A 14,170-nucleotide genomic window follows, 5' to 3' on the forward strand; every position below is an offset into this window, starting at 1 on the left:
TTTCGGCCGCCCTGGAATAGGGAAGAGGGATCCCTCCTCTGTGGCTCTTCCTGAGGTTTCTTCCATTGTTTTTTTTACCCTGTTAAAAGGTTTTTTTTCCATCAACATGTGAAGTTTTTCCTCACTCGAATCGAGGGTCTAAGGACAGAGGATGATGTTCACTGTACAGATTGTAAAGCCCACTGAGGCAATGTGATTGTGATTTTGGGCTATATAAATAAAATTGATTTGACTTGATTTGATTTGAATAGATAAAAAATCACAAAATACGGAAAATTAGGATTCAGCATGAGTAAAGAATATTATCAAGATGGACATCGAGCAACTTCCAGCATCACATGATGTGATGAATGTGAAGTTGTAAGAAAAAACACAAAATCCTCACGAAGAGACCAAATGAATGCATTTGATAATAAAAACCTTTCAGTCTGTAGACAGAAGGACAAAGGATTGTAGTTCGTCATCCCAAAATGACTGTTTCATATTCTCATTATAGCAGATTTGAGTCATTTTCCAAGAAGAAACCTGACATAAGAAACGAAGAAAACTTCTACATGTGCAGTATGACTTTCAAACAGAGAGCAGCTTCAGTTCATCATCCATCTGCTCAACCTTCACACCACAATATTTTCCCGCCAGCTGTTTGTGCGGTGCTGTTTACCCCACACTTCTCTTTTGTGGCAGAGAAATGGATTTGCTTTTAAAGACGGCGTGCTCTTTTGAGAAAAAATTCAGGAGACCGGGCTGTAATAGTAGCTGCACGTAGGTGAGGGTGAGGAGGTTTTGTTCAGGCGAGAGAAAGGAGGTTTTTCTCAGCCACTGAGTCACCGGTATTGATCGACAACCTTACAAACCTCCGGCACACATCTCGTCATCAATTAGGGCATTAAAAGTCTTACTTACTGCACATTTAAGCGCGATGAAGACATATAGGTGTTGGACGTGGATGCCGTCTTATTTCCAGCCTCGTCTATGGCTGCTGCTTGTTGAGTGATGATGCTATCTCCTTCCCCTGATCAATGATGGCCTGGGCCGGTCATCGATCCGTCTGGCTGACTCTCAGGGACTCTGTCTGTTCTGTTCTGACCCGCAGAGGCCCGACTCGGTCACACAGGTCACGGCCACAGTTTGGACTGATACCGTCAGAGGTTAATATGCACCGGGTAAACACGAAAACGTGACACCAGGAGAGATACGACATGTCGCCCGCCTGATTTCTGTAAATCAATAGATGTGGAAGCCGAGTTAGAGGCTTTTCTCGAAGGCCAATATCTGTTCTGTGACTTGAATGACCAGTGATTGTAGTAAAGATTTTTATTAAAATCTCAAAATCGTCACTACCCACTTAAATACTTTTCTGCACGCAGCCCGCCAGAATTCTGCTTTTTCCCCTTTGATTAACGGAGTGATTTCGTCATCTTGATCAATAAGCCGGAGGATGTGATTACAGTAGCGAGCACCTGTCCTCGGTAATAACTTCATTCTCACGCAGAAAGTCATTTATGTTTCATCCACTTGAGTAACTAAATCCTCTTTCAGGCCTGCTTCTCAGCCCAGTCTCCAGAATGAAATGCCGGCATTGTACGTTTGATCAAATTTGTGTTTTTCATACGTATCATATCAATATTTTTACAGTACGTGTGCTGTTTTGTTCAGATGAGCAGACTCTCGAATCAGGTGGGCGAGGGGGGAGTAGTAGTGGTGTGACAGCTAGAGATGGCTAAGCGAGACGCCACTGTTTGACCTGTTCGACCCACAAAAATTGATAATTTTAGCGACCTCTCTGCTGATCAATGTCCAGCTGCTCTGGTCCGACACCGGCAGCATCTCTTATCACGCGACATCTGCCGAGCCTTACATTTCACCTGACCGTTTGTGAGCATGCCCTGTAATATTTGTGTGTTTCCATGTGTGTTCCTGATCCCTTACCCTTGTCTTTCTAGGCCAATGTGGAACTTTGACACAGAAACCATCCACCCTCAATTTACTGTAATTACTGCCAGGCCTCCGGTGGGCCACCTCTCCTAGCCTGGCGACCGATCCCCATCCATCCTGCCAAAATGGCAGCTTTATAGCCTCCTTCCTCCCGGACCGTCCTCGATCGGCCAATGGGATGGGGCAAGTCTCCGCCTGAACAGGGGGCAGACAAAGGGATACATCTGGTTGATGAATTAAGATGTTGCCCAAGGGTCGTTGGTTGTACACTCACTAATTAAATCATTATCCAGCAGTCAATCTCCACCTACTCCAGCCAGGATATTACTAATTAGTGTGCTGATAACGGTGCTTAAAAGCTGTTTTCCCTGGCCGGGAATCAATGCGAACTGTAAATAAATGTGTTACTGCAAAATAATTACAACATAATACAGCCAATACAAGTATTTTTCCTGTGCTCTCGCTGAGTTCTGTCATTTTTGCAGCCAGCTCTCTGAATGGTACCACCAGTCTGTTGCTCAGACAGTCCACCACTTTGAGGATCATGAAAGTCTAATTTCATATCTGGACTGAAGGTTGAATCCTAATGAATTTGCTGATTTTCCCCTTGTTGACTCCACAGACTGCCATTTGTGATTCTCAACAACTGTTGGGTCGGTTGTCATGACATCTGGAATGGACGTTCATGTCCCCCCCAAACTCTAATATTTGTAATAATACCTCAGATGATCCTCGATCTAATCCAGAGTTAACGGATAATAATCATTAACAGGACATCGGCAGGTCAAAGCTGCATAAAAATTAAAAGCAGTCCTCACAACTGCTTCTATGGTAGTTCCCATTATAGGTGTCTCCATGACCACTTGAGCCTCTAAATGGAAGTGATGAACTCTAAAGCGAATGACCCGACGGGAACTGTTGCTGTCCAAGTTGGCCCAGTTCTGACCAGCGATGCCGGATGGGAAATGTTAAACCATCAAACCAGAGGCCTGAAATTATCATATTTTGGGGGGTTATTATCATATGCAACATAATGTGTAATTGTATAAAATGACATTTAAACTATATTTAGTGTTACAATACAAACAACTGAACTCAAACAGAGCGTTCACTTAATGAGAGAGTTCAAGCTCCACCTGCAAGTCTTGTGCCGGCTTTGCTGGAAGGTGTCAGGAAAACATTATTGCAGATCTGTCAGCACACCTTTTGGCGTTATGCTGTAATGATCATACATCTGGCAGTGCTGGTTCTGAGACCCAGGTCAACATTAACTCGGCCAACAACTGCACTATGGCTTCCTGCCAATACAACTACATCCCGTTATTTAACATGATCAGAATTTCTCCCCTTCATGGTGCATTCAAAGTCCTGAAATTGGCAGTATTTGCTGTACTGTACTGATATTGCGGCATTACTTCCACTTGCGTTGCTGTGCTCCGAAGATCACTTCTAATGGCTTCAGAGGAAAAGTTTCTTCCTCCCACTTATCAAATGTTTTGATGATGTTCTGATTGAGATTGCCGCCTCGGAAAAAGCAACCCTCGAGTCTCAGCGATGCTCGGGCCGGCCCGCCTGCAATCATGTCCGAGAATATACTTCACAGTCCTTTCACAAGCAAAGCAAATGTTGAAATTGAGTTTCTGTTGCCTTTCACATGGCAAGGGACAAGGGTCATAATTGGCTACAAAAGTGCTGTTAAATTGCAGGTTACATTTTATTCACTTATTAGCAATTGCCTCAGTTTTTTCACCATTATCACCAACATCCTCTTTTTGTTTCCTGTTCTCAATCATACAAACATATAAAAACACATATACTGTACAGTGACACACACAGTTTGCTGTTCCCCGGTGCGTCGCTCTGCAGGGTTCTGTGTGAAAGAGCAGCACTGACTCCTCCTGGTGCCGCTAACAGCTGATCCGACATTCTGATCACAGAGCAGCAGCCGGTCCTGCCAAGTCGACACTTAGCGGTTTCCCAACAGCGTGGTGTTCACATGACAGCTCAAACAACAAGTGACAGAGTGAAATACAGGGAATCTGCTCAGACACATTTGCTGTTTTAATGCAGCACAAATGAGAAAGTTGTTTACTGACACAGTTTATATCGACTGTTACTCTTGTAAAAATGAGAAATTGCACAATATTTTTACTTTTTACTTCCGATACATATCGTTGTCCTTCAATATCATGTCTTTCCTGATGCCAATGTACACTGAGAATTGACCAAAAAGGTTAAGTCCAACTTTTTCACTTCTTCTTAAGCTTTAAACTGCATCTAACATTCCTTATTAATGAATGGAGTTGCTCCCTACTTCTGTATGTGTCAAGAATGAACTTCATACTAACTTTACACAACGGATTTAATTCATAAATCAGTGAAAACCACAACGAAAGATACTCGCTGATAATCTTTTTTTTTACAGCAACAACACTAGAAACTACATAAAGTTATTCTGGTGCCGTGTTGTAGGTAACTGGACGTGTTTTAGCTTCTTGAAGACGTTTCACCTCCAAGAGGCTTCTTCAGTTCTAACTACCTGGAGGGGAGTTGCAGGCTTTTAAACTCTGCGTGGGAGTTTCCTTACAGAGTCGTGAAGATGTTAAGTCGTGTGAGCTCTGAGTTTCAGAGTCGTTAGGACCATGACAAGTATATAAAGGTACATTAAAAGAACCTTTATGTAACAAATATTACAAAAAAAAGTGTTGGAGACTAAGACAAATGGACAAATTAACAAATGACTGTTTTAATGCAGTGTTTTGGATGTATCTGTGGATTACGAGCATAGAAACTGATACTAAAACGTTATCATCCCTGGTCCAACATATCTCCTGGTTAGAAGTGGAGGAGTCATTACCTGTTCTAGGAAGAAACGTTTAACATCCAGCTGGGTGGAGCTGAAGCGAGTTTAGTTAGTTAAACAAGCCAACCTAACTGGAAGCTGTCAAGCTAGCTAAGGCTAACAAGTTGTCTGTGTTTACACTTAAAGATAAGTGAATTCCACCTCAGGTTACTCATGTGAGTTTGACTGCGGGATTATTTGCCCCTAAAGACACGATACTTTACTGCACATTAGAGGCAAGAAGAAGCAATAACCGGTGTTCAGTTTGGACTATGACTAAAGTTAGCACTCACCAGATCGTGTTATCCTCTAGTGTCTTCTCTTTTTTCAGTCTCTTCTCTGTACTATCAAGAATTAAAAAAACATTTCCCGTCCATTAAGCTGTAAAATAAGAGAGTTACAGAACATTACTGTAGATTTAAAAAAATAATCTGTAAAGCAGCGACACCACAAACACAGTTGAGGGCTGAAGATCGGTGACTGGAAGTATTGAGGTGAAGCCAAGCAGACGGCTTGCAGCTAGCCGTCACGAAAACTAGCTGCGCATAATCATGCATAACTTTAAGTCTAAATCTGTTTTAAACGAGTGAGTTGCATAAAAATTCACCCCTGTTAAGTTTTTATGAGCAGAGAAATTAGCTTTAGAGACAAAAATTTTTGGTTTTTCTTTGTCCCTGGTTGCGAAGCTGTGCATTTTAAGATGGGCTCTTATGGGGATGGACATGGTTTTGGATCCGGCCTCCACTGTCCATTCTAGAAACTGTAGTTTTTGGTACTTACGTGTTGGCTTCAGTAGCGCACTTGGTTTGCTTGGTTCATATATATTGACTGAAAAAGCCTTTCTGTTAAGGGCTGCACATTGCACTCACAGACCTCGCAGTGTATAGATATAACATCATATTTGTTGTTCTCCAGTCCTCAGGAAGTGATTCACCAGGAAATACTAACCAGAGTCCGTTATTAGAACAGCAAAAGCTTTTTCTGGCTGGGTTGAATAATTGTTGTGTAAATCGTAAAAGCAGTGAGTCAAACTAATGGCGAAATCAGTCTTCTGTGAAAATGTTGCAGAAAGTCTCTTGGAAAAACACATTAGTTTTACAGCACGCATCAAACAAATCACTTACTGTTGGGCTGTTCCTGTTAAAGTCTACCTGACGTGATGTACAGTAAGTGAAAAACAGTACCACCACATATATAATGTGGATGTTTAATAACTCTAAGCTGTTGTTTTTCTCCATCAGTTGGATCTGCTGGTACTTTATGTTACTTTATGGTACTCTGTATTTATACTTTGTTTTCCACTAATAACTCGTGGCATCACAGAATGTGAGCAGTACATGATCATAATGTTCCCACCGCGCATTTCACAGGATTATTGACTTTTCCCAGAGCGGCAGCAAGCGTATTCCATAAACTTCTCTTATCGTGAGTGGACCGAGCTGCTGAACATGAATGACTCACAAAATGTCTCGGTGTTAAAAGTACAAACCATTCTGGCAGTCGGGGAAGTTGGTGAGAGGGAGGTTATAAAAATGATTATAACCCGATGAATCATCTGGACCTCGCTGTTTGCATTTGTGTGTGTGTTGCAGCATGTTTGCTTTTTGCTGTTGTGCATTCACATTCATGTAAGACGGGCAGAAACACAGGAACGCACAGTCCCTTATAGTTCACTTTGTCATTTCTTAGCAGCAACAGTGAAGCGCGGTCTGTGCTCCGTCAGGTTGAACTGCAGAGGATGAGATGAATAGAAGGGTTACGGCCATGTATTGTGAATAAAGTGGCACTTTACTCTCATTTTTCAATTAGGATAATGGAGAGTAGCTCTTTATAAACATGGATATGAGCTGGAGATGCGGCCGCTGGGAGGGAGGGAGGAGGAGACGGAGCGAGAGAGCGACAGCCAAACAAAGAGAGAAGGAAAAACACAATCTGCTATCTTTTCCTGATAAAGACTTATTCATGGCTTTAACTTGCAGCAGACATTTTCATCTTGTGTACGATTTTTAACAATGAATAAATCAGAATTAAATGAGGAGACAGTGCAGCAACAGAGACAAAATACCCAATCCCTCGTATTTTTCACATTTTTCTTTGCTATTTGGCCTCTCGATCAGGTCTCGGTGCCTTTTTCCACTCCGCGAACTGATATCAACAGCAGCTAACGTTAGTGAAGAAATGGAGTCCGCCAACATAAAGACTACCACGCAGCAGCCCTTTAAAACCTCCACGGATTGAAACTTAGCAAGACGAGAGGTGCACGAAAAAGAGGGGTAAAAGTAGAAAATTGGAAATGAGATTGAGACTAGACCTATGTGCCAAATTTCACTTGACCTGTGATAGAGAGCTTTCATTTCTGGCCCTGTGGTGAGAAGGAATAATTGACAGCGAAGGCGTTGAATGTGGATCATACTGTAAAGAGGGAGAACACATGGTGCAGCTGCAGAGAGAAAGATATAGATCCACACAGAGCCTTGTTTCTGCCCAGTTTCCTCAACGGAGGCTGTACCGTACGAACTGCTGTCACTCCACATTGGCATGCAGCAAACGTCAAATGTGTTTAAGTGCTTTGGCAGCGCTGACGGAGACAGACGAGCTGGTCGAAAGACAAAGAGAGGATAGGCCGACTAAGAGAGACGTGAAAATGTAGAGCCACGTCCAAGGTAAGACTTCAACAAGTCCAAACGAAGCAACTCAGTATGTCGTTTATAATGACACACAGAGGTTTTCTGATCAGAAGCATGCGTCAACAGGACCACTTTGTCTCCCTCCAAAATGGTTAGAAAATCACTGCTGAGAAATAAATGTGTTTTATTGAGAAACTGACTTTGGCTGCCGGTAAAAGGGGGAGCAAACAGCGGTCAGCCATGTCAACGTCCGGTGTTTTGTTGACCTGTACAACCACCCCTCTGTGGACTTCCGATGAAAAACAGCAATAATTCCTTCGGCCACAATAGAGGTAATTCTCTCTGATTTTGTGCAATTGTTAAAAATGACTGATGCTGTTATTTTTTTTTATTATTTGGAAAACTATCCACAAAAACCACAGAACAATCAGCCCTGCTGGATCATACATGTGCACAGCTTTAAAGTGTTCATTAACTAACCCTCCGCACAAGGAAAATGAGATGGGTTTTGAACACGTCAACACAGCATGGAGGTGCCAATTCAGTTTCCTTTTTCACTACTTTTCCTCTTTTTATAGCTAATTAAATTTTTCTGAAGGAGGCTGCCTGTTTAACAGAGAGAACAAAGGTACAGGTGTGAGAAAGGTGGACAAAGAGGCTGTAACAGAAAACTATAGCCCTTTTTAGATAGAAATGGCGGCACATTTGCACCAAGGAAAGGGCGGCAATGTGCCGACCTGTCTTTCTAAAACCGAGGCGTAATATTCCTCCTTTTCCAAAAGCCGCCTCTGAGGTAGGCGTAAACTTGTGACGTGACGTGAAGCTGGAAGTTGGGCTGTGAACAATGACAACAAATTTGTCTTCAAAATAAGAGCTTTTCATTGCACCCCATTGGAGTTTAGAACTGGGTTCTTAGCGGGGGGCTTTTAATTTGAAAGTAGCGACCGATCTTAGCTTGCCGACACAACAACAAGCTAACACAACCAAACAGCTACAGAGACCGAGGAGACGCTAGCATCTCCTGGATCTCAGCAGCTGTCCAGTTGCTCATCTTAATGTTGGCGGGTGAAATGAAGGACTGACTGCTGTGATCAGCTGTTTCTTGGTTTTAAAACTCCCCGCCTGCACAACAGCAGGTCATCGACACCTCCGCCCACCTCACGCAGAGGCCAGCGCATTGCCGCCTCGTTTTTAGATAGTAGGCGAGGTTGAAATAAGTGTACCCTCCAAGGCGGAAAATCGGCGGACCAAAACAGACCCCCAACTTGCCGCCCGTGGACCACGCCGCCAAAGGACGGGCAAATTAGCGGCTTGGTGCTCTATCTAAAAACGGCTACTATCGGCAGGAGGCTCAGTGTGGGAAGCTTAAATATCATACTGTCCAATAAATGTTGGGAATCTGACACGTTGTTTTAATTTCACCATTTCCTGTTTTTTTTTAAAGATAAACTGCATATTTGATAACCCATTAGCTAACGTTAGCATTCCACCTTTCCATTGCTAACTGAAAACATCCAGTGCTTTTCACTTGGATTGGTGCTTTTCAGTAGCTGAATGCTAAAATTAGCTTTTAACGGAAGCATATGGTTATCAAACATGTTGTTTTACCTTGAAATACAGCATGATGACCCTCTAGATTTTTACTATCCAGCATCTTCTCGGTTGCTTATCAATTAAAATGAAACATTTACATGACTTTCAAGCTAGAAAACAGCAGCATAGCATCATCCCGGCATTCAAGCTTGCAATTGACATCAAGTTAGAGTGGCCTCCAGAAGAAGAGGGCACGAGGGGACGTAATGAAAGTGCAATTAAATGTGATGAAAGTATGGCATTTATTTGTGTGTCATGTATTCGTGACTCCACACAGATGTGATGTTTTCGTCTGTTGACATTTTTCGTCCCTTCTGCGGAGCCGAAGCTTCAGCAGACCTTTAAATGACATGCCTCGTGGTTTACTCTCTCAATCTGTTTCTGTTTTTTTCTCTTTTTTTTTATGTGCAAATTGAAAAAATGCACAAAGAACAGGTTGATGAAAACATACCAATTATGGTGAGCAAGAACAGAGAGCTCGACTGGAGCACAACAATTAAGCGAGGCGAGGTTTTCGGTGAATGGTCAATTGTTGTTTTGGGGTGAAGTAAAAAAAAAAAAGGGAAAAAGAAAAAAGGGGGCTGCATGGGGCATTTTGTTGAGGAGAGAAAGGAAGAGGAAGACAAAGAAAAGGAGGGAGAGCAGCAACAGACTGATAAGATGGCACGAGGACACAGAGAAAAAGGAGAGCAGAGACGCTGTTGTCGTTCATTAGCTCCTGAGCTAACTGCTGCTGTCTCGCCCCTCAGCTCCCACCACAGCTCCTCAGGTTACTGCTCATCTGCATGAGCCTCTCGGAGGCCTCTGGTGTCCACAGCCCGGCTACTAATGAGCCGATCTTGTTACACACACACACACACACACACACACACACACACACACACACACACACACACACAGATAAAAACTTCTACTCCAGCCCATTGATTGTGGGTTTACCCCTGTGATCAGCGCACACACACTCACATTTACAAGCAGACTGACACACACACACACACACACACACACACACACACACACAATAAGGGCCAAAAATAACGTGAATACAGTAGTTGAGAACGTAAAGCACGTTAGAGCGTTCACATGCACACACACAGATGGGTCTGAATGTGTGTGTGCGCTCATCAAAAACAAACCCTAGAGACCACACACACACACACACACACACACACACACACACACACACACACACAGAAAATAAGATGGGGTTAGGTAATGTAAAAAACCAGAGAGCAGAAGTGATGAAGAACTTGAGACGGCTACACCCAACACCGTTGTTTTGCTTGGTGGCGTATCGATCAGAGAGGGGAGGATTTTGTCTGATGAGGGGTCGGCGGAGGGGAGCTGTGATGTCCAGATCTGCAGATAAAGACACTGTAGCATCTGATGGCTTACACACACAGTCCTCCCTCTGTATCTTGTTCCATCAGCTTGTACTCAACAGCCCCTCATCTGATAGGAGACGGAGGACATGTGCTCCAGTGGAGCTCCTTCGATAGCGCGTGGCGTTAACATGACCAGGGCAGCGTCTCTGATTTCGGTTTTCTCAGGCCACCTGCCTGTGAGTTTTTTGGCTGCTGGTTTACTCTGTTCTGACCGATATCTGGAGGCACAGCTAAGTGCTCAAACTAGCACTAAATAGTTTCAGTAATGTAAAACAAAACACCATATTTACCACCAAACTTGCCAAAATTTGAGATTAAAGAACTGTGCTTGCTGCATTCTGCGGATGTTTAAAGAATAAAATGAATAAAAGAAGTAAAAGTCAACAGCATTTTTGAGTCAAATCGTTTTAATTCTCAGCAAACAATGCAGAATATTTCGTCCTCTTGCATAAACTTGCATAAATCTGTTGCATAAAGTATTTCATTCATTCTTTTTTTTTTTGTCCGAGCCCCTTCGAGAGTCTGTGCAGAGCCACCGCTCCATGTTTGACAGAAAAATGAACATGGCAGATTTAACTTCCCCTTTTTGTTAAAATGTTACATAGGACACGTGAATTCTTCTCTTCAGGGCGTCTGAAATTTGTTTAAATATCGTTCTCCTCACCACTCACTGAGGAGGACGAGGTGAAACAGTGCAGCAGACTCTTCACGCTGTACTGTACAGAACCAGAAACAGGTTAAAAAAGTGTTTTAAATTTGACTTAGATTGGGAAAAATACAGGAGAATTGTGACCCAGAGAGGAAACCAAGAGAAGTAAATGAATAACACGAGTATCTTTACCTCTGGTGATGAAAGTGTTCCTCACGCACAGGTTATCTGGATGTCTAGATTCAACGTTGTCTTTGTCTGAGGCTTTGACGTCAAATCCGCACGAAATTTGAAGAAATGACCGACGACTTTGAAAAGTTCTGAAAAAGTATTTCTGACTCTTCTTGCTCGCAAACTTGTGGAGTGGGATCATTGCCGCTTCTCCCGGTTGCTAGGCTCTTCAGAAGACAAGTGGCTTGTTTATTGCGTGAAGATGCTCGTGTGCCATTACTCTGCTCAACACTTCACTGTATTTGTGGAACATTTATGATGAAACAAAGTCCTAAACTGAGCCTGTGGGTGCTGTGGAAAACAGGAAATGTGTCTTCTCTGCCAGTGACTAGTGTGGCTGCCACTGACAGTAAAACCAGCGTCAGCCCTGTTTGCTGGAAGTTATGTTTATGTATGACTAATTTGTCCGAATAATATTTGTCAGAATGATGTTTTAGCAGCATGATTAGGAAATGCTTTTAATGGACGTAACTTTAAGTTGCCCCATTAGCTCAAAAACTAAAAAGCCTTAAAATGTAATCTTAAATAAAGGATGTATTTTACTAAATGCTAATCTGCTAAACATTCACTGACGACACCTGATTTGTTTTCCTACAATAAGTAAAGCACGATGCACGCTTGGTAAATGGACTTGCATTTCTACGGCGGTTTTCCAGTCTACTGACTGTTCATCGGGAGCAATTTGCGGTTCAGGATCTTGCTCAAGGACACTTCGGCATGCAGCTGGGGGTGCCAGGGATTTGAACCAGTAACCTTCCAATTGTTAGACCACCTGCTCTACCCCCGGAGCTACAGCCACCCCGACTTTCAAAGTAATTTTTTCAAAGTTGTTCACAAATGTAATTTGCATCGACTCTCCCTCACTTCCATCTATTTCTGATATCTTAGATATCTTGACACAAGAAAACCTTGTGAAGATTGAGGAAACGACTAAATGTGTTTTAAGAGCAATAAGACGTCCTGTCCTATGAAGCATCGCGTGTTTCCGTGTCTGGCATCTGTTTAAAAGGTGCAACATGTAGGGATGGAGTATTTCTACGTAGCATTGAGCTGGAAGTCTTCCTCAGAGGTCCCTCCTTGCTTTTCGGAGCAGATACAAGAGTCCTGGGGCGCCCTGCAAGATGGCAGACCATGGAAAACTATTACGTATAATAGAAACAACAATCTTTTTCCAATACCTTTACCAAAGTGCTTCTGATGCCTGAAGCTAACCACGTGTGATACTCTTGATGCAAATCCCCGTCCTGCACTCGAGCCCGTCCTTCAACCCAGACGACCGACCTTTGTGCAATAATGTGGAAGGATGTTGGGAGAAACGTTTCCGCCGATCGAAACCAACGTAGCAATTATGATTTTTAGTATATAAAAGTCACGCGTTGGAGACAAGGATGAGAGAAATGTCATGATCCTCGTGGCTCTGCAACAGACAAAGTCAAAGCAATTGTACTCGTACAGTCCAAAATCGAAACGATCTCTCGTGAAGTGTCACAGTCTGCAGATCTACAACATACATCGCTTTTTCTTTCAATAGAAAACGGGAAAAATGGAAGAGAAACCTCACAAAGATGAGGGATTCTTCTTCCCCAGTATATTTGACATGTAAATAGTTGGGAGTTTCTGACACAAATAACTTAATTATCATACATTTGCTGTTAATATAAAATTGCCATAAGCACTCAAAAAGATTAGTTCCCCGATTTCATACATGATCATTAAAAAGTAAGAAGTACAAGGCCTCAGCCGAGGTGTCATACATATTTAAAGCCCCTGTACGGAGTTTTTAACTGGATATGCAAAAGTCTCTGGTTTCTGCTGATGTGTCTCTGTCACCTACAACAGCAAATGAGCCCATCAGCGTGAAGATACGCTTTTTCTAAGTAGTCTAATCTATACCTCTGAAAGGCCTTGGTCAGGTCGGACCACTGACGAAACGATTTACGGCAGTCAGACCGGAACTGACGACATTCAGGATACGGCATAGCTGTTTTGTTGCTACGCTAGCCAGTGCTAACCGAGCTTAAACTTTTGTCATGGCTGATAATGAGACAAAGAAAAGAAAAAGAATTCGAACCGAAGACCAACGAAAGGCCAAGAGGGAATCCGATCGAGCTAGGGCTAAAACACGGATAAACATTGGCGATTCCTTCCAGAGATGGAGAGAGTTGCGGGGCTTGAAGGGAGTGTCGGATCCAGAATTCGCCCGATTCCTCCTAGACAGGTTTGTAAATTTTATTTCATTTATGAAATGTAATGCGGGACGTAGTTTACAGCAATACATGAATTTATGTTGTTACAACAAAGCTGGCTAACGTTACCACTAGATTAGCTCTAGATACTACACTCGTGAAAACGACAACAAACGTCTTAGATCACGCATCCATTTCAGCTGTGTGTATCAGCCCAGCCGACCTGCAACGATGCATCGGTAATATCCTCTGTCATTATAAATGATTCAGTTTCTTACTTAGAACAAAACATCCATCACAATCACTGTGACTTTGCTGTAACGCTAGCTCTGTAGCACCGTGGGTAATATATATAGCTGGGAAATTGCAGCGCAACAGCAGCATTACTTTGTTTCACCGGCGGCATATTATATTAAGTAGAAATACAAATAGACACATTACCTCGTCCATATGCACGCTGCAGATAGCTGCTAAAAAAAATAAATAAAAAGTTTTCAAAGCAAGTCCCGTCGTCTTTCCGACGTTTCCAAAACAAATCTACACGCGCCGGCCAGACATACGTCTTCACGACAGTGGGCGCTAGAGCTCATGGGAAATGCGGTCTTCATTCCGGCAAAACACTACCGCTTTCGTCCAGCGGGGCCGCCAAAATCAACATTAAATGAAAAGTCTGTACAGGGGCTTTAAGGAATTCTCGTCTCTCTCTTTAAAAAGGGAAAACA

This window comes from Sparus aurata, chromosome 17, assembly GCF_900880675.1.
Source record: "Sparus aurata chromosome 17, fSpaAur1.1, whole genome shotgun sequence".
Lineage (NCBI taxonomy): Eukaryota > Metazoa > Chordata > Actinopteri > Spariformes > Sparidae > Sparus > Sparus aurata.